This window comes from Haliotis asinina, chromosome 14, assembly GCF_037392515.1.
Source record: "Haliotis asinina isolate JCU_RB_2024 chromosome 14, JCU_Hal_asi_v2, whole genome shotgun sequence".
NCBI classification, from domain to species: Eukaryota; Metazoa; Mollusca; class Gastropoda; order Lepetellida; family Haliotidae; genus Haliotis; species Haliotis asinina.
In genome coordinates this window covers 53,568,511-53,592,559 of record NC_090293.1, presented here as the reverse complement: position 1 = coordinate 53,592,559, position 24,049 = coordinate 53,568,511, and the positions used below count along the sequence as shown (strand labels likewise).

Genomic DNA, 24,049 nt, shown 5'->3' with positions numbered 1-24,049 from the left:
TCTTTTTTTTTTGCATTGCTTCTGAATGTATCCTGCCAGACAATTCTATACTGCCGGACTAATACCTTTTTGCCTGACATTTAAGAATACCATTGTTATTTAAGGCGCATTTCTCTGTTGGTTCCTGGTTCCCACATAGTACTTCAGCAATTTCGCGTTGCAACTTGGGAATCAACATATTTTTCAAATCTTGGAGCAATACGTCTATATTATGCCATTGGTTTACTAGTGTAACGTGTAAATGTAATTCAGCAACCCACGGAGCTCTACCATACACCATGTAGCACATCAAAACATCGCATCGGAAAAAGGAAAACAAACTGTTTTCATGGACCAAGAATTCTTTATTTCAGTCTCTACATGTTAGCATGTTCGGGAGTTCTTCTTCGGCGTCATTTCTCTACCTCGGGACCATTATCAGGTATTCCAGAAGAGTCTGTCAACTCCTCACCACCGCTTCGCTTCCCAAAAGGAACCCCTGTACATAAGAGGTCAGTGTGTGAACGACTTTGGTTTTACGGTAAGGAAGATAATTTACCTGTATCATATTCTGTATGGTGAGGATCTCTGCCGTCAATGACATCATATCCTTCATGAATGTTAGGTTGTAATAGTGAAAGACATCTTGAGCTGAGTGATTTACTGCAGACACGCTCAAACTCCTTTTATTAAGTCACGTCCACTGTTAGGACAAGAAAATCATCAACTTTCCCATCTGCAATTTTCACTGATAAGAGTGAATGAGCGAGTCAAAAGTTATAAGTGCGTCGGCAGTATTTTAGCCCTATTGTGACGAAAAGAGTTACATTGTAAAATATCTGTCTAAACAAACGTTAGAGACCAAATACAGAGTGAAATAGGTAAAATAGAGGCTATATTTCCTATGTTTTTAAGTTACTAGTTCTACAAATATTTTTGTCTGCTGAGTAGCTGAGTCAAGTGCTGTAACTATCTTCTGGTTCTAATCTTTAGAGTGTCAAAACATTAAAGACGAAGATTTGTTGACTTAATGACACAGTACTTTACCAATTAATCTCTAGCTGTCTTTAAGGAAAGATGCGAAACGTTTTCAAACTGCAGGTGCAACATGGTAAAATTACCATCAAATTTCACGTACTGTATTTTTCTACATGTGCATTCTTGTAGCTAAGTCAAGTGCTGTAAGTATGTTGTGGTTCCAATGTTTAGAGTGTACAAAAATAAGGACGAAGTACAAGTCAAAAAGTATAATAACACATGACCACATTAAGTTCAGCTTTCTACAAAACCTGCAATCGTCAAAATGGGAGAGTGATTAAAAAGGACACTTTAGTGATATCTTGTCGCTTTTCTTTCTATATTTTCATTTAGTGTTGTTGGACTGCCATACTCACTATTGCCACTCACGACGGCGGATGCTGAAAAACAAACACACCTGTATCAACACATGTTCTGATGTGATACACCCAAGTATGATCATGAATAAAGGCCTTCTCTAGATATCATATTCTCCACTTTAAACTGCGTACTTAATATCTTAAGCATGTTGTGAAGAGAATTTTCTCAAAATGGCACGCCGGTTATACGGTTTAGTGAACTAAACAATATGATTACTCCATACTTCCGGATGGAAATAGAAGACCAAGAGAAACTACCGTTCCTAGATGTGTCCTTGCAGAAAGCACCCTCAACAACATTGCCTTCTCCGTCTACAGAAAACCCACCCATACCGACCAGTAGAATCAGTACCTCTCCAACCTTCAACCCCACAGCAAACGTGCATACTGAAGTAGACCATCTAAGAACTACATTCGTCAACCTCAATGGCTATCCCAAACAACTTTTGGACAGAACCATATCATCAAGCCTGCAACAACAAGAAGAACGCTAACGAAAACCTTAGCCATCCCCAGGCAGAATAATATTCCCTACCAAGGTCAGATTAGCCACCACATCAGTCGACTGCTGAAAAAACTGCCGAGATAGATGTGACGTGACCTTCAGATCTAACCAAACACTGAAGACCATTCTGAAGGCCAATGGCAGATGTACACCAACCAAGACCACTTACAAGCCTAGGGGCTGCATCTACGACCTTATGTGTAACTGTGGCAGCAACTGTGTAGGAGAGACATCTCGCCCCATTGACATTAGCCACAGAAGTTCAGTAGAGAAATCAGATATAAAGTCCGCCCTTTCTGAACATATTGTGAACGATCTGTCACACTCCATTGGCTGGCAAGCACCTACAATCTTAGCGACGAACGTCCATGATTGGCGACGACGCAAAATTTCAGAAGCTATCAACATCCAGAGATTAGCCATACGAATGAACAGAGACCAAGGGCTTTACCCACCCAATCTCTGGGAAATGAAACGGACGCGAGGCTTCACCAATCACCTCCTAATCCACTGTTAGAGCATCATCCCTCCCTTAGTATCTTATCCTAGCTTTTGTATATTGCTAGACTATCACCCCCCCCCCCCCCCCCCCCCACTAATGTACACTAATCAAATACAATGGCTTCTATTGCTTCATCCATTGTCACAACACCATAAAACCTTTTGTATATTGTAATCCTCTTTTCATCTGCTATGTTTTAATCGTACATACATGCTTAAAATCATCACTCTGGCTTCATGTACATTACTAGTATATATATCCTGTTTAACTGTTAGTTAGCATCCACCTGACGAAGGGGCAAGGTATAGCCCAGAAACGTCGCAAAAACAATATTGAAGAAGTTGATATCCATAACAATTTGTCGTATATTAGAATACCGACTTCCAAATACCTCTCAAGAACCTCAATGTATTGTGTTGTTAGCGGAGACACGATTAGTATCGTCTATTTACTGTCTCTGGGGACTAAAGGAGCAGATGAGTGACCCAAAGGCTGTTCTACTCACCATCCACAATCCCAGAATGTGTATTCATTTGTACCATGGAAATAACTGAAACATATAAGCGAGAAAACAAATGTTTCAGTACTTTTCTTAGTTGTTTATTTATTGATTTACGCCATTCTCATCAATACTGGATGATACATTTCAGTGATTGACATCAATGACATCTATACGATACACAGGAACGTGAGTCTGACCACTCGATGTGATACCACTAACAAAAACTAAGAGAACTGATTATAAGTGTTTTGGTGGGTTACAATTTAAGGTCACCTTGTACAATACGTTAGCCATTTAATAAAGAGAAGACTTATGTTAAATATATAAAATATCAGTCACATAACACAGTAAAAGTATTAGAAAGACATGAACATTTAGGTCTAAAACCTATTTCAAATATTAAAATAATCTTTCTCGTGATTTCATATTACATTTAATACTCTTATCACCAGTAACTGCAGGTAGATACCAGGGAACACAGCCACGTAAATTAACTTTGCTACCTGCATGGTCCCTCGCTGGATTTAAATTCTCCTTTCCGGTGTTAGCCAAATTAGCCAAACATTAAAAATACATATATTCCACGATTAAAATCATGGAAAATGATAAACATTTGGAATGAAGTTAGGCCTACATTCCCCCTCAGGAGGAAACTTCAACCTTCTGAAAGTTATCGTTCTTCTTAGAAATAGTTATGGTCTTCATATGCCAAGATGTAATCCTTCTAGAAGGTGAAGAATGACTAAATGCTTCTGTCAGGAATAACTGATGTTCAACACTTACTAACCATTTGATAATCACTACACTTTCCGTGCTACTCACAAGGAAATGACACCAAAGTGTAGACAGAAAATCAGCTCAACCAAAAGGTGGACTAAAATTTTGAGATTTAAATCTTCATTTATACAGGTCGAATTATGAGGATTCGCAATCTTAATTCCACTTTACTTGTTTTACTTTTTTGCATAAAGTCAACTACATCAGTACTTTTTCACTGCAAACAGACTATAATGAAATTAGGTGTGATGTGGTTTTCAAAGGCCACAGATGTTTTCTATCACACAATAGGCTAACTTACCAAGAACCATCAGAAGGAACAGCTTCATGTTGAACCGTGTGGGTAGTCGCCAGGAAACCTGTTTTGCTCATCAACACGACAGACTTATAAACATTTTCACAGCACGGAGAACATTATGATTGGTTCCAGCTGTGAATGGAATGGTTCACCTTACTGAGTTTCATCTTTCAGCATAATGAATATTTATAGAACTGTGACATTGGTTCTGTAATGTATATTTCTCTTCAAATGTTTAGACTTGCAACACTGACAGTATGTTATGAATATATGTATGGTTACATCAAAGATCGATTTCTCCATTACTTTGGGGGAATCAACTGTAAATTTGCATGTGAACAGCTGCCTTGTGGTGTAAAGTTTTGTTAAGCATTCGTCTGATTTCCACCACTTACAGAACTCAGGAAAATGATCTTGTGCGCGTTATGAGTTTATTTTACAATACATGTGACAGGACGAAATATTTGTAAATATTCTGTGTTTTTATTCTTTAGTTTTTACTGAATTAAATATTCACTTTAGCATATTTTTAAACACTATATACTTCACTCTCCAGTTTCTCTAACCCCTTTCTCTCAGCTTACAATCACCCTGAGCACTGACACACAATAACCAGCCCAAGCGCACCACTTACGGTCCCTTTGTCAGAAGCCTTGTCAGCTTTCTAGCTGTCCCCTGTTTAAAGTTTGCTGTCTATCAGCAGTTGAGTTTTAACATTTCTACTGGTCACAAAGCACATTTGGATGATTTGATTTGGACATTTAGTTTGTTGGAGCTGTCGGGATCATTTCTAGAGGTTAGTCTCTTTCAATACTTTTTGTGATTGTACATATTCATGTCATGTGTACATTCTGTATATGCTTTGATAATTTGGCTGCTTTGTCATATTGTAGGTATTGAGTAGTTGGTGATAATTAGTTGTTTTACACATTGCAATAAATCATAAGTTTAATTATTTACAAATGGTAAATAATTCGGTAAGTTATATATGTCAGTACAGTATACTAGTGATCTCTACGTAATATACGGCTGTTGCACGAATGTGTGATGTGTAAATGCGTGATGCTTGAAGGTGTATGTTATGTGTAAATGTATGAATGTATAATGTGTAAATGAACGAATGTATAATGTGTGAATGTAAGAATGAAGCAGGGTTTTACCAATAAATATATTTTAAGTGTTTCCCATTGATCAACAATTCCAAAACGTAATTGTTTGCATTGTTCTTGCTGCCATTCGATTAGTCTGCACAGTGTGTATATATGTTTCATTTATTTGTGCACATGTACCTGTATTGCTCGTGCAGCTGTAGTGTCTTTACGTCAGCAGACCCAGGTCCACATACTTGGTGGGTTCAGTGTATTTTACGCATTATGTAATGATTACTTGATAATCAATGTATGATATTAGTCTGTTTCTCCATGTGATATGATACCGAAACGATGTGCAACTTGAACATGTGGTTGTGATCCCGGTTTATTATAGAATTACGATGGGAGTCTAGATGTAAAAAAAAAATAACACACTTCAGTTTCACTTTCCTGCTAGTATCTTAGACGGACGTGAAATACCAGATAGATTAATTATTTCGACAAAAAATACGCTTCCAACACGCAGCCGCTGGCCGAGACGATTTTTCATCGGTCATATGACTCATTTTCACTCGCTAATTACTGTCTGTCAAATAAGATATATTAAAAATAAAATACGTAAAACTTTCATCTTTAGATATCATTCACAAACTACGGATACCAAAGTACCACAAGCAGAATTCATCAACACCGTCCGTAAAACTCGTCCTATGATCAGCTGTCTGCGAAGTTTTAAATATGGTTTATCCCGAAAGACATTAGATACTATGTACAAATCTTACATTCTACCCATATTTGACTACTGCTCGCATATCTGGGATAATTGTACATCTGAATAATCACGGATATTAGAAAGCTTACATCTTGATGCCTTGAGAACGATCTGTGGTGCTGTGCGTGGCACAAGTCACCATACGATTTATAATGAAACTGAATTTCACTCTCTGAAAGATAGAAGACATTATAAGAAACTAACGTTTTTCTTTAAAATCTACACTAACCATTTACCGGACTACCTATGCGAATTAACCCCTCAAACTGTCTCTGGAAACACTCGGTATGATCTAAGAAATAATTCTGAGTTTCAAGGCATTTACTGTCGAACGCATTCCTATGCCAATTCGTTCATTACCGACACGATTAGTCTTTGGAACGCTTTGTCAAACTCAAAAGAAACATGCAGTCTATCGGAATTTAAGAAACTGCTTCCAAAAAGAGAAAATAATATTTACTTTGACCTCAGCTACGGATCTCGCATGTCACAAATCATCCACTCACGTCTCAGACTCGGATGTAGTGATCTGAACGCCGATATGTTCAATCGACATTTAACCAACAGTCCTTACATGAAACTGCACTGCACTTCTTTTTCATTTGTGTTAATTCTTCACAATTAAGATCTATTACGTACTTTTATTCGGCCGGCTACAACATGTAAGAATGCCATTGTTATTTAAGGCGCATTTCTCTGTTGGTTCCTGGTTCCCACATAGTACTTCAGCAATTTCGCGTTGCAACTTGGGAATCAACACATTTTTCAAATCTTGGAGCAATACGTCTATATTATGCAATAGGTTTACTAATGTAACGTGTACATGTAATTCAGTAACCCATGGAGCTGTACCATACGCCATGTAGCACATCAAAACATCGCACCGGAAAAAGGAAAACAAACTGTTTTCATGGACCAAGAATTCTTTATTTCAGTCTCTACATGTTAGCATGTTCGGGAGTTCTTCTTCGGCGTCATTCCTCTACCTCAGGACCATTATCAGGCATTCCAGAAGGGACTGTCAACTCCTCACCACCGTTTCGCTTCCCAAAAGAAACCCCTGTACATAAAAGGTCAGTGTGTGAACGACTTTGGTTTTACGGTAAGGAAGATAATTTTCAAACTGTAGGTGCAACATGGTATAATTACCATCCAATTTCACGCACTGTACTTTTCTACATGTGCATTCTTGTAGCTAAGTCAAGTGCTGTAAGTATGTTGTGGTTCCAATGTTTAGAGTGTACAAAAAATAAGGACGAAGTACAAGTCAAAAAGTATAATAACACATGACCACATTAAGTGCAGCTTTCTACAAAACCTGCAATCGTCAAAATGGGAGAGTGATTAAAAAGGACATTTTAGTGATATCTTGTCGCTTTTCTTTCTATATTTCCATTTAGTGTTGTTGGACTGCCATACTCACTATTGCCACTCACGACGGCGGATGCTGAAAAACAAACACACCTGTATCAGCACATGTTCTGATGTGATACACCCAAGTATGATCATGAATAAAGGGCCTTCTCTAGATATCATATTCTCCACTTTAAACTGCGTACTTAATATCTGAAGCATGTTGTGAAGAGAATTTTCTCAAAATGGCACGCCGGTTATACGGTTTAGTGAACTAAACAATATGATTAATCCATACTTCCGGATGGAAATAGAAGACCAAGAGAAACTACCGTTCCTAGATGTGTCCTTGCAGAACTCCCCCAACAACATGGCCTTCTCCGTCTACAGAAAACCCACCCATACCGACCAGTAGAATCAGTACCTCTCCAACCTTCAACCCCACAGCAAACGTGCATATTGAAGTAGACTATCTAAGAACTACATTCGTCAACCTCAACGGCTATCCCAAACAACCTTTAGACAGAACCATATCATCAAGCCTGCAACAGCAAGAAGAACGCTAATGAAAACCTGAGCCATCCCCAGGTAAAATTAACATTCCCTACCAAGGTCAGATTAGCCACCACATCAGTCGACTGCTGAAAAAACTGCCGAGATAGATGTGACGTGACCTTCAGATCTAACCAAACACTGAAGACCATTCTGAAGGCCAATGGCAGATGTACACCAACCAAGACCACTTACAAGCCTAGGGGCTGCATCTACGACCTTATGTGTAACTGTGGCAGCAACTGTGTAAGAGAGACATCTCGCCCCATTGACATTAGGCTGAAAGAGCACAGAACTTCAGTAGAGAAATCAGATGTAAAGTCCGCCCTTTCTGAACATATTGAGAACAATCTGTCACACTCCATTGGCTGGCAAGCACCTACAATCATAGCCACGAACGTCCATGATTGACGACAACGCACAATTTCAGAAGCTATCAACATCAAGAGATTAGCCATACGGATGAACAGAGACCAAGGGCTTTACCTACCCAATGCCTGGGAAATGAAATACACGCAAGCCTTCACCAATCACCTCCTCATCCACTGTTACAGCATCATCCCACCCTTAGTATCTTATCCTAGCTTTTGTATATTGCTAGACTATCACCCCCCACTAATGTACACTAATCAAATACAATGGCTTCTATTGCTTGATCCATTGTCACAACACCATAAAACCTTTTGTGTATTGTAATCCTCTTTTCATCTGCTATGTTTTAATCGTACATACATGCTTAAAATCATCACTCTGGCTTCATGTACATTACTAGTGTATACATCCTGTTTAACTGTTAGTTAGCATCCACCTGACGAAGGGGCAAGGAATAGCCCACAAACGTCGCAAAAACAATATTGAAGAAGTTGGCATCCATAATATTTTGTCGTATATTAGAATACCGACTTCTAAATACCTCCAAAGAACCTCAATGTATTGTGTTGTTAGCGGAGACACGATTAGTATCTTCTATTTACTGTCTCTGGGGACTAAAGGAGCAGATGAGTGACCCAAAGGCTGTTCCACTCACCATCCACAATCCCAGAATGTGTATTCATTTGTACCATGGAAATAACTGAAACATAAAAGAGAGAAAACAAATATTTCAGTACTTTTCTTGGTTGTTTATTTATTGATTTACGCCATTCTCATCAATACTGGATGATACATTTCAGTGATTGACATCAATGACATCTATACGATACACAGGAACGTGAGTCTGACCACTCGATGTGATACCAGTAACAAAAACTGAGAGAGCTGATTAAAAGTGCATTGGTGGGTTAAAATTTAAGGTCACCTTGTACAATACGTTAGCTATTTAATAAAGAGAAGACTTATGTTAACTATAAAAAATATCAGTCACATAACACAGTAAAAGTATTAGAAAGACATGAAAATTTAGGTCTAAAACCTATTTCAAATATTAAAATAATCTTTCTTGTGATTTCATATTACACTTAATCCTCGTATCACCAGTAACTGCATGTAGATACCAGGGAACACAGCCACGTAAATTAACTTTGCTACCTGCATGGTCCCTCGCTGGATTTAAATTCTCCTTTCCGGTGTTAGCCAAATTAGCCAAACATTTAAAATACATATATTCCACGATTAAAATCATGGAAAATGATAAACATTTGGAATGAAGTTAGGCCTACATTCCCCCTCAGGAGGAAACTTCAACCTTCTGAAAGTTATCGTTCTTCTTAGAAATAGTTATGGTCTTCATATGCCAAGATGTAATCCTTCTAGAAGGTGAAGAATGACTAAATGCTTCTTTCAGGAATAACTGATGTTCAACACTTACTAACCATTTGATAATCAGTTACTCACAAGGAGATGACATCAATGCAACCCCAATACGTTCGCTTCAGCTTTCCTTTGATATTTGAGTCGCATGGAAAGTACCTCAAGAAGTACGTCAAGATGCATCATCGTACAAAAATAAAAGTCTAATGTCTGGAAGGATTTGATCTTGATTTAGTGGCCCAAAACCCGAATTATCATTTTCGTGGGGTTTCCCTCAGTTATGCAGGTTGTTCGCGTTCTGTGTGCAAGCATTTGCCCTGTAAGGCAGTGTAGACAGAAAATCAGCTCAACCAAAAGGTGGACTAAAATTTTAAGATTTAAATCTTCATTTATACAGGTCGAATTATGAGGATTCGCAATCTTAATTCCACTTTACTTGTTTTACTTTTTTGCATAAAGTCAACTTCATCAGTACTTTTTCACTGCAAACAGACTATAATGAAATTAGGTGTGATGTGGTTTTCAAAGGCCACAGATGTTTTCTATCACACAATAGGCTAACTTACCAAGAACCATCAGAAGGAACAGCTTCATGTTGAACCGTGTGGGTAGTCGCCAGGAAACCTGTTTTACCCATCAACACAACAGCCTTATAAACATTTTCACAGCACGGAGAACATTATGATTGGTTCCTGCTGTGAATGGAATGGTTCACCTTACTGAGTTTCATCTTTCAGCATAATGAATATTTACAGAACTGTGACATTGGTTCTGTAATGTATATTTCTCTTCAAATGTTTAGACTTACAACACTGACAGTATGTTATCAATATATATGGTTACATCAAAGATCGATTTCTCCATTAACTTGGGGGAATCAACTGTAAATTTGCATGTGAACAGCTGCCTTGTGGTGTGAAGTTTTGTTAAGCATTCGTCTGATTTCCACCACTTACAGAACTCATGCACAGCAAAAATAACTTGGTTTCCGTTCTTGCGGAAACCTGATGGATACTGTGTAATGTAGGTTTCCGCTAGGTTTCAGTTTCAGGAAACGCGCAATGAGAGTTTCCGCATAGTTTCCACAACTGAAGCTAACCAGTCTTGGTTTCCGTCATGTTTCCATCAACTGAAACTGTAGTTGGAAGTTTCCATTTAGTTTCAGTTTACTGAAACCTTTATAGCTGGAGTGAGTAAGTTTCTGGTCTTGTGGAAACCGTGTGGATCTTGGGTAATGTAGGTTTCCGCTAGGTTTCTGTACAAGGAAGATGACAATGAGGGTTTCTGCTTAGTTTAGAAAACTGAAATATGTTATATTATCTGTTATATTTATTACATATTTATTTGAACAAAAAACAAACTCTGGAAATGTTATGATTCAACTGTTTCATTTCTTAGAAAAGCTCACATTTTAATGCAACAGGGCAGTTGCAGTAGTACACAATTCGCTGTATTGTTTTAAGAAACTGGGGCGCTCAGAGAAGAGTAACAGAATTCTCTCCACACAAGCATTGCTCAGGAGGTAGGCACACTGAATGAAGACGAGCTAGCCACTGCACAAAATGCTTTGCTCTTCTGTAGATGTTTGTTGGTGTATGCGAGTCCTGGTTAATATCTGGCGAAACATCTGAATCCGAATCAATCAGGCTCTCACACTGTGGTGGTAATAGCTCGCAAACCTTGAATGTGCTGCTAATATCTTGGTCACTGTCAGTGTCTGGAAAAGAAAAGGACATTCAGTTTGATTCTTCTCAACTGAGAGAAAATTCACTGAAGAAAAGCTTGTAAAATCTAACATTTCCAATGAATGAAACACAGCAATATATATGATAATGCAGATAATATGTATTACAAATATTATATACGTATTACCATTTGCTCACTTTCAGTTATTACAGTTACATGTATGATACATACATTAAATATATCAAACATGGATAGCAAAGTGACAGTGCAAACCCGTTTTTTAGTGAAATCTAAAAATTCTTTGATGACTAACCTCATTCACTCGAAAAATCTTTACAGACGGATAAACATCTTGTCGTTACGGAGATAAAGATAACGTGTTTTTCTTGAAACAAACGTCTGGCAGTGAGGACAGAAAAGCCGTATTTCTCCTGGAATTTTAAATATATGTATACATTACGCTTGAATCCATGTACAGTTACACTTTGAGTGAGGTCAAAAAGGTTTATTCTGTGTATCTACATAGCGTCTGTTTCATTATAAAGCTATATGAATAATATTGTTATAAGAGAAATTCCCTTACCGGGCATATAACACATAATATCGCATAAATTATAAATGCCAATGAAGGCGTCTTGTCATTCTCCAAGTTTGTTGGTCCACAATCCATATCTGTAAATAACTGACATATCAAATAACTGACACAAGGATTCTTTCAGAAATATGAAACTTGAGGTGTGATGATAATGTCAATACAACATGTACTGATGGACAAGGTTTTAATGGTTATAAAACAAATATTAAATCATCAACCTGATTAACTGGTACAACTGGATACACAGAACTGACACAGAACATAAGATACTAGATAATTTGATAGATAAACTAATGAATGTATGATGTGAGTTGGTTGAAATATTTCTGGAGTACAGATTGTATGAATAGATATAACGAATACATATATACGGAATATCTCTGGGTACCCATGTTAAAAGAATATTGTAGAAACCAACCATATTTCAGAAACTTTTTTCTTGTGATTGTAGGCTGTCTTTCTTGACAATTACTTGTCGCAATGTCCGCAAAGAACTATGTCCCAGAAAGTGCCACGAATAGTGTACAGAAATTATGAATACTTGCATGTACAAATCATAGCCAAAGGGTCAGTAGGATTGTGCGTCATTTTTCATTCGCATTGACAAATGAATTAAGGTTTGAAAGAAATTGTGACACATCACCAAATTATATTAGTAATAGTAATAAAGGTATTCATCAAGTTAACTTAAAGGGTAGATAGGGATAGTAGATCTGGATGTATAACTGAAAAGAGCAAAGAATGCTAATATTTCTAATCCATGTGCATGTTTTGAGTACTGTGCGTAAATTACTTACATGATACGTTGGGTCCATCCAGCAGAAATATATCCGGATATTACCGTTATGAGCTTATTTTACAATACATAAGTTCATGTGTAAACATTTCCTTTAAACAGTATTACATATTTAGCAAAGTCTTTAGAGGCCAGTTGCCTGAAGTAAAAGGCTGTGTTTCTACCAGTGAATCGAGACTTTTCATAAGAAAACACAACAAACTGACTTCAAAGGTAACTTTCAGGTTATAATCATCATTAATTTAGCTTTTTCTGCGCATTGTGGTTCTTGAGAAGACATTGGAAACTATGCATGAAAAGATTATCAAACCTATGATGTTTCACAAGCCTGATGACCTGGGTGAGAACTGGTCTTCAGCAATCCATAGTTATCATAGGAGGCTAGTTACGGAATGGAATGATCATGTTGCACGTATTTTCTTGGATTCTTAATTAATATAAACATAGCATTTTTCTACCCCACATTGTTTTGTAGAAGAGATTGAAAACTGTACGTAAAAAAGATTCAGCAACCTGTGGTTATTGTAGAAGGTGACATATGGAATGTGGCGGTCACACCCGATACCGACGTGGCTGCTGCATGCCATCCGATCCCGAGGGGCAGTTGTGATGATGAGCCTTACGAGCCTAACTGATCACTTGAACCCTCTCTCCTATATTCTATCTTTAATCTGTAGAACATAACAATCCGTTCATGTTGCACATTTATCCATGCACTGTGCATGCGCAAAAGCTATAACATACTATCCTTGTTCAACGGGTACAGAACACTCAATGTGGAGAATACAGCAGTTCGCCTGTCAGGCTCTCAAGGTTCAAAATTCAGACTACCATTGTTTCACATAAGGTACAGAATTTACCGGTGGGTGGGCAATTGTGAATAAACCGAGTTTACTTGGGTGAGACCACATATATCACATGTGTTTCCTTGTGGCATAGGATTGAAATTGTAGAAAGACTAAGGGAGTCAAGCTGCAAAACACATTCACACCTCAAAGGTCTCGCCAACGTTGCTCAGTTTCAACTAATTGAGGCCTGAGCTCCTGAGAACTATACACTGCCATCATGGCATGAAATACACCTAAAAGCAGTGTTCCACCAAATCCAATTCAGATGTGGTACCTCCAGCATGAGATTTTGGGTTTATCAGCAATGAAAGTGAGTAAGTGAGTATTTGTACGTCACCTTTAGCAATATTCCTGCAGTATAATGGACTTCCCGGATTGTGTCCATGAGAGGATTCAGACCCGGATCTTCGACGAGACGATCGAACACCAACACCACTAGGCTACCACATCGCCAGTTATCAGCAAAGAATGCCACTAACTATGAGGTATGAGGTGACATTCATTATTTTACATAGTATTACAGATTTATTGTTTCACAACGAATCCACCTGGATATGACCTCCTCCTTTAACATGAAACCCTGAACAATTTGACATCAATGTACACTTGCTGAGATATCACATACTAAATACATCAAGATTGAGACATATGGTACACCCCAGTTATTTGCTCCTGTGCACAATATGAATATTACAACAAATTCCAGATCAGATCCAATAAATACAAATGCCATTTTTAAAAAGATGCACGCATATACCAAGGATTTATATATGTTTAATACATCTACACTAAACGTTAAAAGATACTTTATCCTCCTGCCTTTAAGAATTATTTAAACACTATCAAAGCCTTCTCATTAGTTTACGAGAAACCTTAGCAACACAGCCTTATACTAACACTTTGATTCCATATGGTTTGGCTATAAAATGCAGCAGAAACTTTCATCCTCAATTAAATAGATCGTAATGTATTTATTAAGGGAGGAGGGGAAATGTTTCTTTAGTTGCATGTCATTACATGCCGAGTACAATAATTCCTCGCACAGTGCATCATACATACCTCATATAATGGGTGTCAATTATTGCACACACACCTGCACAATTGGTAACTAATTGCATAATGTGCGTCATTCTTTTAAAAAAGTATTTATTTAGTCCATAGTCAATCAATGTATTGGCGGTTAATCCTTTGAAAGAAGGGTGTTGTTTTTTGCATAGACACAGATGCGATAGAGTGTACTCAGTATAGATTAGTAAATGTACATACATAAACTCTACCTTTTCACAAATCCCACATTTCAATCCGCATAAAACTAATTAATCAATCAGCATGTTATCGGGTAATCCTTTGATCGATCCAGACACAAGAAATGCCAAATGGGGGCCTTTGTCGGGTAATCTAAGTGGCGTTACAACTAACTATACCTGTTATAAATTCATTAACTGAGCATCAAGTGAATCATGACAAATAACGTGTAGGTTCATACCACCTAACACAGATTACAATTTTGGCAGAATCGTCTATATGAAAACAAGGGTTGTAACTCGAAAACTAGGCAAAGCAGGAGACAAAACTAAGTCATAGTAGATTGTGAGAACATATAGCTTTCATTTTTTATAACAGCTTTCGCGATTTCAGGTTTGTACAAACCTGTAAACCACATAATTTACCCACTGAAATGAAGATGAATTCTGCACAGACCCTCAAATTACACAGACCCAAGTACAACCAAGTACGGAGCCAGTGTATTTCTATTTCTGTAGACCCAAGTTACTTGCAGTCACAAGAAACATCTCCAAGTTCGACCAAAGAAATAATCCTTGCATGCATCACTTGCTTTGTTTTTACGAGTCACCTTTCTGGTTCCAAACATGTGAAACTCGTGGCTGCACATACGCCTTGGGTGCAGTGCAACTCAGTTGTTCAAGCCCCTTTTCATCCCTGCGCTGCTGTGTAATTAGTGAAACTGTTGAAGTTTTCCATCGCATTATTTTACAAGTTTCTTAGTTCAAGTTGTGCTTTCCTTTGCATGTGACCTTCAATGGATATACCGTTGATTGTGCGTTGAATATTGCCCAATCGTAGTGTGGTGGAGTAACCTTGGTTGCTGAGGATCTATTTGTGGTTATGTTGTTCTCACCAGCATTTGTTGAGAGATTATTTAATATAATACAAATTCTTGGATAATATATAACCTGTTATATAACAGAGCTACTACCTTGTCAGAGGAGGACAGTAAAACAACTAGAATATAAAAGTACACAATCCCTTCAGGACTTAGCGATTGTGGATAATCTAGCCATAAATTAAGATAAGATACGATGAAATAGAGTAATTGTTGTTGCTGAAAGGATGTGTAACCGTCATTGTGTCTATCGCTGCAGTTCTTTTCTTTCCATTGCTTCTGAATGTATCCTGCCAGACAATTTTACACTGCCGGAGTAAGACCTTTTCGGCTGACATTTAAGAATACCATTGTTATTTAAGGCGCATTTCACTGCTGCTTCCTGGTTCCCACATAGTACTTCAGCAATTTCGCGTACCAACTTGGGAATCAACATATTTTTCAAATCTTGGAGCAATACGTCTATATTATCCCATAGGTTTACTAGTGTAACGTGTAAATGTAATTCAGCAACCCACGGAGCTGTACCATACACCATGTACCACATCAAAACATCGCATCGGAACGGAAAAAGGAAAACAAACTGTTTTCATGGACCAAGAATTCTTTATTTCAGTCTCTACATGTTAGCATGTTCGGGAGTTCTTCTTCGGCGTCATTTCTCTACCTCGGGACCATTATCAGGTATTCCAGAAGAGTCTGTCAACTCCTCACCACCGCTTCGCTTCCCAAAAGGAATTCCTGTACATAAGAGGTCAGTGTGTGAACGTGTTTGGTTTTACGGTAAGGAAGATAATTTATCTGTATCATATTCTGTATGATGAGGATCTCTGCCGTCAATGACATCATATCCTTCATGAATGTTAGGTTGCAATAGTGAAAGACATCTTGAGCTGAGTGATTTACCGCAGACACACTCAAACTCCTTTTGTTAAGTCACGTCCACTGTTAGGACAAGAAAATCATCAACTTTCCGATCTGCAATTTTCACTGATAAGAGTGAATGAGCGAGTCAAAAGTTATAAGTGCGTCGGCAGTATTTTAGCCATATTGTGACGAAAAGCGTTACATTGTAAAATATCTGTCTAAACAAACGTTAGAGAGCAAATACAGAGTGAAATAAGTTAAATACAGGCTATATCTCCGATGTTTTTAAGTTACTACTCCTACAAATATTTTTGTCTGCTGAATAGCTGAGTCAAGTGCTGTAACTATCTTCTGGTTCTAATCTTTAGAGAGTCAAAACATTAAAGACGAAGATTTTTTGAATTGATGACACAGTACTTTACCAATTAATCTCTAGCTGTCGTTAAGGAAAGATGCGAAACGTTTTCAAACTGCAGGTGCAACATGGTAAAATTACCATCAAATTTCACGTACTGTACTTTTCTACATGTGCAGTCTTGTAGCTAAGTCAAGTGCTGTAAGTATGTTGTAGTTCCAATGTTTAGAGTGTAAACAAATAAGGACGAAGTACAAGTCAAAAAGTATAATAACACATGATCACATTAAGTTCAGCTTTCTACAAAACCTGGTATCGTCAAAATGGGAGAGTGATTAAAAAGGACACTTTTGTGATATCTTTTCCCTTTTCTTTCCATATTTTCATTTAGTGTTGTTGGACTGCCATACTCACTATTGCCACTCACGACGGCTGATGCTGAAAAACAAACATACTCGTATCAGCACATGTTCTGATGTGATACACCCAAGTGTGATCATGAATAAAGGGCCGTCTCTAGATATCATATTCTCCACTTTAAACTGCGTACTTAATATCTTAAGCATATTGCGAAGAGAATTTTCTCAAAATGGCACGCTGGTTATACGGTTTAGTGAACTAAACAATATGATTACTCCATAGTTCACGATAGAAATAGAAGACCAAGAGAAACAACCGTTCCTAGATGTGTCCTTGCAGAACTCCCCCAACAACATGGCCTTCTCCGTCTACAGAAAACCCACCCATACCGACCAGTAGAATCGGTACCCCAGAGCAAACGTGCATACTGAAGTAGACCATCTAAGAACTACATTCGTCAACCTCAACGGCTATCCCAAACAACTTCTAGACACAACCATATCATCAAGCCTGCAACAGCAAGAAGAACGCTAACGAAAACCTGAGCCATCCCCAGGTAGAATTAACATTCCCTACCAAGGTCAGATTAGCTACCACATCAGTCGACTGCTGAAAAAACTGCCGAGATACTAGTAGATGTGATATGACCTTCAGGTCTAACAAAACACTGAAGACCATTCTGAAGGCCAATGGCAGATGTACACCAACCAAGACCACTTACAAGCCTAGGGGCTGCATCTACGACCTTATGTGTAACTGTGGCAGCAACTATGTACGAGAAACATCTCGTCCCAATGACATTAGGCTGAAAAAGCGCAGAACTTCAGTAGAGAAATCAGATATTAAGTCCGCCCTTTCTGAACATATTGTGAACAATCTGTCACACTCCATTGGCTTGCAAGCTACTACAATCATACCGACGAACATCCATGATTGACGACGACGCACAATTTCAGAAGCTATCAACATCAAGAGATTAGCCATACGGATGAACAGAGACCAAGGGCTTTACCTACCCAATGCCTGAAAAATGAAATACACGCAAGCCTTCACCAATCACCTCCTAATCCACTGTTACAGCATCATCCCTCCCTTAGTATCTTATCCTAGCTTTTGTATATTGTTAGACTATCACCCCCCACTAGTGTACACTAATCCAATACACTGGCTTCTATTGCTTAATCTATTGTCACAACACCATAAAACCTTTTGTATATTTTAATCCTCTTTTCATCTGCTATGTTTTAATCGTACATACATACTTAAAATCATCACTCTGGCTTCATGTACATTAGTAGTATGTATATCCTGTTTAACTGTTCAGTTAGCATCCACCTGACGAAAGGGCAAGGAATAGCCCAGAAACGTCGCAAAAACAATATTGAAGAAGTTGATATCCATAATAATTTGTCGTATATTAGAATACCGACTTCTAAATACCTCTCAAGAACCTCAATGCATTGTGTTGTTAGCGGAGACACGATTAGTATCTTCTATATACTGTCTCTGGGGACTAAAGGAGCAGATGAGTGACCCAAAGGCTGTTCTACTCACCATCTACAATCCCAGAATGTGTATTCATTTGTACCATGGAAATAACTGAAACATATAAGCGAGAAAACAAATGTTTCAGTACTTGACTTGGTTGTTTATTTATTGATTTACGCCATTCTCATCAATACTGGATGATACATTTCAGTGATTGACATCAATGACATCGATACGATGCACAGGAACGTGAGTCTGACCACTCGATGTGATACCACTAACAAAACCTAAGAGAACTGATTATAAGTGCATTGGTGGGTTACAATTTAAGGTCACCTTGTACAATACGTTAGCCATTTAATAAAGAGAAGACTTATGTTAAATATATAAAATATCAGTCACATAACACAGTAAAAGTATTAGAAAGACATGACAATTTAGGCCTGAAACCCCTTTAAACTATCAAAATAATCTTTCTTATGATTTCATATTACACTTAATACTCTTACCACCAGTAACTGCAGGTAGATACCACAGGCACGTAAATTAACTTTGTTACCTGTATGGTCCCTCGCTGGATTTAAATTCTCCTTTCCGGTGTTAGCCAAATTAGCCAAACATTAAAAATACGTATATTCCACGATTAAAATCATGGAAAATGATAAACATTTGGAATGAAGTTAGGCCTACATTCCCCCTCAGGAGGAAACTTCAACCTTCTGAAAGTTATCGGTCTTCTTAGAAATAGTTATGGTCTTCATATGCCAAGATGTAATCCTTCTAGAAGGTGAAGAATCACTAAATGCTTCTGTCAGGAATAAATGATGTTCAACACTTACTAACCATTTGATAATCACTACACTTTCCGTGCTACTCACAAGGAAATGACATCAATGCAACCCCAATACGTTCCCTTCAGCTTCCCTTTGATATTTGAAGAACGTACTTAGTTGACTTCACCGATTGAAAAATGAGAGTAAAACACTTTCTACGTCTCTCTTCACAACACACATTTCAAGATGCCTTAAGGAGGAGTGGACTCTTTCCCTTGGGCAAATATGTGACTCTGAACTATTTTTCAAAATTGCGATTTGTTTTCTCTCTGCAATTACCTCTCATAGCCTAGATATTCTTCTGTCCTTCAGGGATCTATTTTATGTACACATATTTATTATGTATCTGTACGATTTCTGAAATATTACACTAATGGTGCATTAGTACTGACTCACTTCCGGTTTAGATTCAACTTAAGTAGGTCCGTTTGATCCTCAGGAAGGAAAGTGGTCTAATTTTGGTCACTATTACGGCCCTCACGAGTATTTGGGGCCAAGTCAGGGTAAAGCAGGACTCGATTCCGATTGAGTGGAAGCGAGAAGTCGCATGGAAAGTACCCCAAGAAGTACGTCAAGATGAATCATCGTAATAACAAAAGTCTAATGTCTGGAAGGATTTGATCTTGATTTAGTGGCCCAAAACCCGAAATATCATTTTCGTGGGGTTTCCCTTAGTTATGCAGGTTGTTCGCGTTCTGTGTACAAGCATTTGCCTGTAAGGCGGTGTAGACAGAAAATCAGCTCAACCAATTGCAAAAGGTGGACTAAAATTCTGAGATTTAAATCTTCATTTATACAGGATTCGCAATCTTAATTCCACTTTACTCGTTTTACTTTTTTGCATAAAGTCAACTTCATCGGTACTTTTTTCACTGCAAACAGACTATAATGAAATTAGGTGTGATGTGGTTTTCAAAGGCCACAGATATTTTCTAACACACAATAGGCTAACTTACCAAGAACCATCAGGAGGAACAGCTTCATGTTGAACCGTGTGGGTAGTCGCCAGGAAACCTGTTTTGCCCATCAACACGACAGACTTATAAACATTTTCACAGCACGGAGAACATTATGATTGGTTCCAGCTGTGAATGGAATGGTTCACCTTACTGAGTGTCATCTTTCAGCATAATGAATATTTACAGAACTGTGACATTGGTTCTGTAATGTATATTTCTCTTCAAATATTTAGACTTACACCACTGACAGTATGTTATCAATATATATATATGGTTACATCAAAGATCGATTTCTCCATTAACTTGGGGGAATCAACTGCAAACCTGCATGTGAACAGGTGCCTTGTGGTGTAAAGTTTTGTTAAGCATTCGTCTGATTTCCACCACTTACAGAACTCATGACAATGATCTTGTGCACGTTATGACTTTATTTTACAATACATGTGACAAGATGAAATATTGGTAAATATTCTGTATTTTTATTCTTTAGTTTTAGCTGAATTAAATATTCACTTTAGCATATTTTTAAACACTATATACTTCACTTTCCAGTTTCTCTAATCCCTTTCTCTCACTTTACAATAACCCTGAGCACTGCCACACAATAGTCAGCCCACTTAGCGTCCCTTTGTCATAAACCTTGTCAGCTTTCTAGCTGTCCCCTGCTTAAAGTTTGCTGTCTATTAGCAGTTGAGTTTTAACATTTCTGCTGGCCACAAAGCACATTTGGATGATTTGATTTGGACATTTAGTTTGTTGGAGCTGTGGGGATCATTTCCAGAGGTTAGTCTCTTTCAATACTTTTTGTGGTTGTACATATTCATGTCATGTGTACATTCTGTATATGCTTTCATAATTTGGCTGCTTTGTCATATTGTAGGTATTGAGTAGTTTGTGATAATTAGTTGTTTTGCAGTGTTAAACTTAATCTGTACGTAATATACAGCTGTTGTACGAATGTGTGATGTGTAAATGCGTGTTGTGTGAATGTGCATGCTATGTGTAAATGAACGAATGTATAATGTATGAATGTAAGAATGAAGCAGGGTTTTACCAATAAATATATCTTAAGTGTTGCCCATTGATCAACAATTCCAAAACGTAATTGTTTGCATTGTTGAGCTGCCATTCGATTAGTCTGCACAGTGTGATTACTTGATAATCAGTGTATGATATTAATTTGTTTCTCCATGTGATATGATGTGTACATAGATATTTGTGTTCTATGTATGAATTAAAGTATACCTTATATGGAATCTGCTATCAGTTACGTGTTGAGGCAATGTGTATGAAATGGCTCTGCAACGCTAATATTCTGTAAATGGTTACATATATACACAGATTGTATTAATGATTCATGTTATCTGTCAGCTCATATACTTACGTTGTAACTAAAGGATGTTTTAATTGTTTCAGGGGTTTTTTTCTACATGATTATAAATAAAGACCATATTGTGAACACCACCGTGTCTGTTGACATATTGAGACAGTTCCGGTTTCATACATAGGTTCATGTGTAAACATTACCTTTAAACAGTATTACATATTTGGCAAAGTCTTTAGAGACAAGTTGCCTGAAGTAAAAGGCTGTGTTTATACCAGTGAATCTAGACTTTTCATGAGAAGTATGTATGAGTACTGTCAGAAGAAAACACAACAAATTGACTTCAAAGGTAACTTTCAGGTTATAATCTTCATTAATTTAGCTTTTTCTGCGCATTGTGGTTCTTGAGAAGAGATTGGAAACTGTGTATGAAAAGATTATCAAACCTATAATGTTTCACAAGCCTGATGACCTGGGTGAGAACTGCTCTTCAGCAATCCGTAGTTATCATAGGAGGCTAGTTACGGAATGGAGTGATCATGTTGCACGTATTTTCTTGGATTCTTAATTAATATAAACATTTTTCTACCCCACACTGTTTTGTAGAAGAGATTGAAAACTGTACGTAAAAATGATTCAGCAACCTGTGGTTATCCTAGAAGGTGACATATGGAATGTGGCGGTCACACCCGATACCGACGTGGCTGGTTCACTTGAACCACCTCTGCTATATTCTATCTTTAATCTGTAGAACATAATAATCCGTTTATGTTGCGCATTTATCCATGTACTCTGAATGCTCAAAGCGATAACATACTATCCCTGGTCAACGGGTACAGAACACTCAATGTGGAGAATACAACAGGTCGCCTGTCAGGCTCTCAAGGCTCAAAATTCAGACTACCATTGTTTCACATCAGGTACAGAATGTACTGGTGGGTGGACAAGGCAATTGTGAATAAACTGCGTTTACTAACGTGAGACCACATGTATCACATGTGTTTCCTTGTGGCGTAGGATTGAAATTTTAGAAAGACTAAAGGAGTAAGCTGCAAAACACATTCACACCTCAAAGGTCTCGCCAACGTTGCTCAGTTTCAACTAATTGGGGCCTGAGCTCCTGAGAACCATACACTACCATCATAGCATGAAATACTCCTAAAAGCAGTGTTCCACCAAATCCAGTTCAGCTGTGGTACCTCCAGCATGAGATTTTGGGTTTATCAGCAATGAAAGTGAGTAAGTGAGTATTTGTACGTCGCCTTTAGCAATATTCCAGCAGTATAATGGACTTCCCGGATTGTGTCCATGAGAGGAATCAGACCCGGATCTTCGACGAGACGATCGAGCGCCTACACCACTAGGCTACCACATCGCCAGTTAACAGCAAAGAATGCCACTAGTTATGAGGTATAAGGTGGCATTCCTTATTTTATGACTGTATTATTACAGATTTATTGTTTCACAACGAATCCACCAGGCTATGATCTCCTCCTTTAACATGAAAACCTGAACAATTTGACATCAATGTACACTTGCTGAGATATCACATACTAAATACATCAAGATTGAGACATATGGTACACCTCAGTTATCTGCTCCTGTGCACAACATGAATATTACAACAAATTCCAGATCAGATCCAACAAATGCAAATGCCATTTTTGAAAAGATGCACGCATATATCAAGGATTTATATATGTTTAATACATCTACACTAAACGTTAAAAGGTACTTTATCCTCCTGCCTTTAAGAATTATTTAAACACTATCAAAAGATTTCTCAGAATGTATTAGTTTACAAGAAACCTTAGCAACACAGCTCTATACTAACACTTTGATTCCATATCGTTTAGCTATAAAATGCAGGAGAAATTTTCACCCTCACTTAAATAGATCATACTAGATTCATTAAGGGAGGAGGGGAAATGTTTCTTTTGTTGCATGTCATTACATGCCCAGTACAATAATACCTCGCACAGTGCATCATACCTACTTCATATCATGGGTGTCAATTATTGCACACGCACCTGCACACCTGGCAACTAATTGCATAATGTGCGTCATTCTTTTAAAAAAGTAGTTAGTTAGCCAATAGTCAATCAGTGTACTGGCGGTTAATCCTTTGAAAGAAGGGTGTTGTTTTTACATAGACACAGATGCGATTGATTGTACTTAGTATAAAGTAGTAAATGTACATACATCAACACTACCTTTTGACAAATCCCCCATTTAAATCCGCATAAAAGTAATTAATCAATCATCGTGTTATCGGGTAATCCTTTGATCGATCCAGACACAAGAAATGCCAAATGGGGGCTTTTGTCGGGTAATCT

General features: G+C 37.8%; 3 long non-coding RNA genes across 3 annotated transcripts; all 3 read right to left on the bottom strand.

Annotated features, from left to right (window-relative positions):
• Positions 1 to 329: 329 nt before the first annotated feature.
• LOC137262191 (uncharacterized) lies at positions 330 to 2,934 on the bottom strand. Its single transcript, XR_010954899.1, has 3 exons — positions 2,889 to 2,934; positions 1,374 to 1,397; positions 330 to 478 (listed from the first exon to the last, which is right to left on the bottom strand). It is a non-coding gene; the product is annotated as an uncharacterized lncRNA (long non-coding RNA).
• A 3,794-nt stretch (positions 2,935 to 6,728) lies between these two features.
• LOC137262313 (uncharacterized) lies at positions 6,729 to 10,084 on the bottom strand. The gene is made up of 4 exons (XR_010954909.1): positions 10,044 to 10,084; positions 8,756 to 8,800; positions 7,247 to 7,270; positions 6,729 to 6,883 (listed from the first exon to the last, which is right to left on the bottom strand). It is a non-coding gene; the product is annotated as an uncharacterized lncRNA (long non-coding RNA).
• Positions 10,085 to 16,113: 6,029 nt separating this feature from the next.
• On the bottom strand, positions 16,114 to 20,437 carry LOC137262189 (uncharacterized). Its single transcript, XR_010954897.1, has 4 exons — positions 20,387 to 20,437; positions 18,664 to 18,708; positions 17,164 to 17,187; positions 16,114 to 16,268 (listed from the first exon to the last, which is right to left on the bottom strand). It is a non-coding gene; the product is annotated as an uncharacterized lncRNA (long non-coding RNA).
• Positions 20,438 to 24,049: the final 3,612 nt, after the last annotated feature.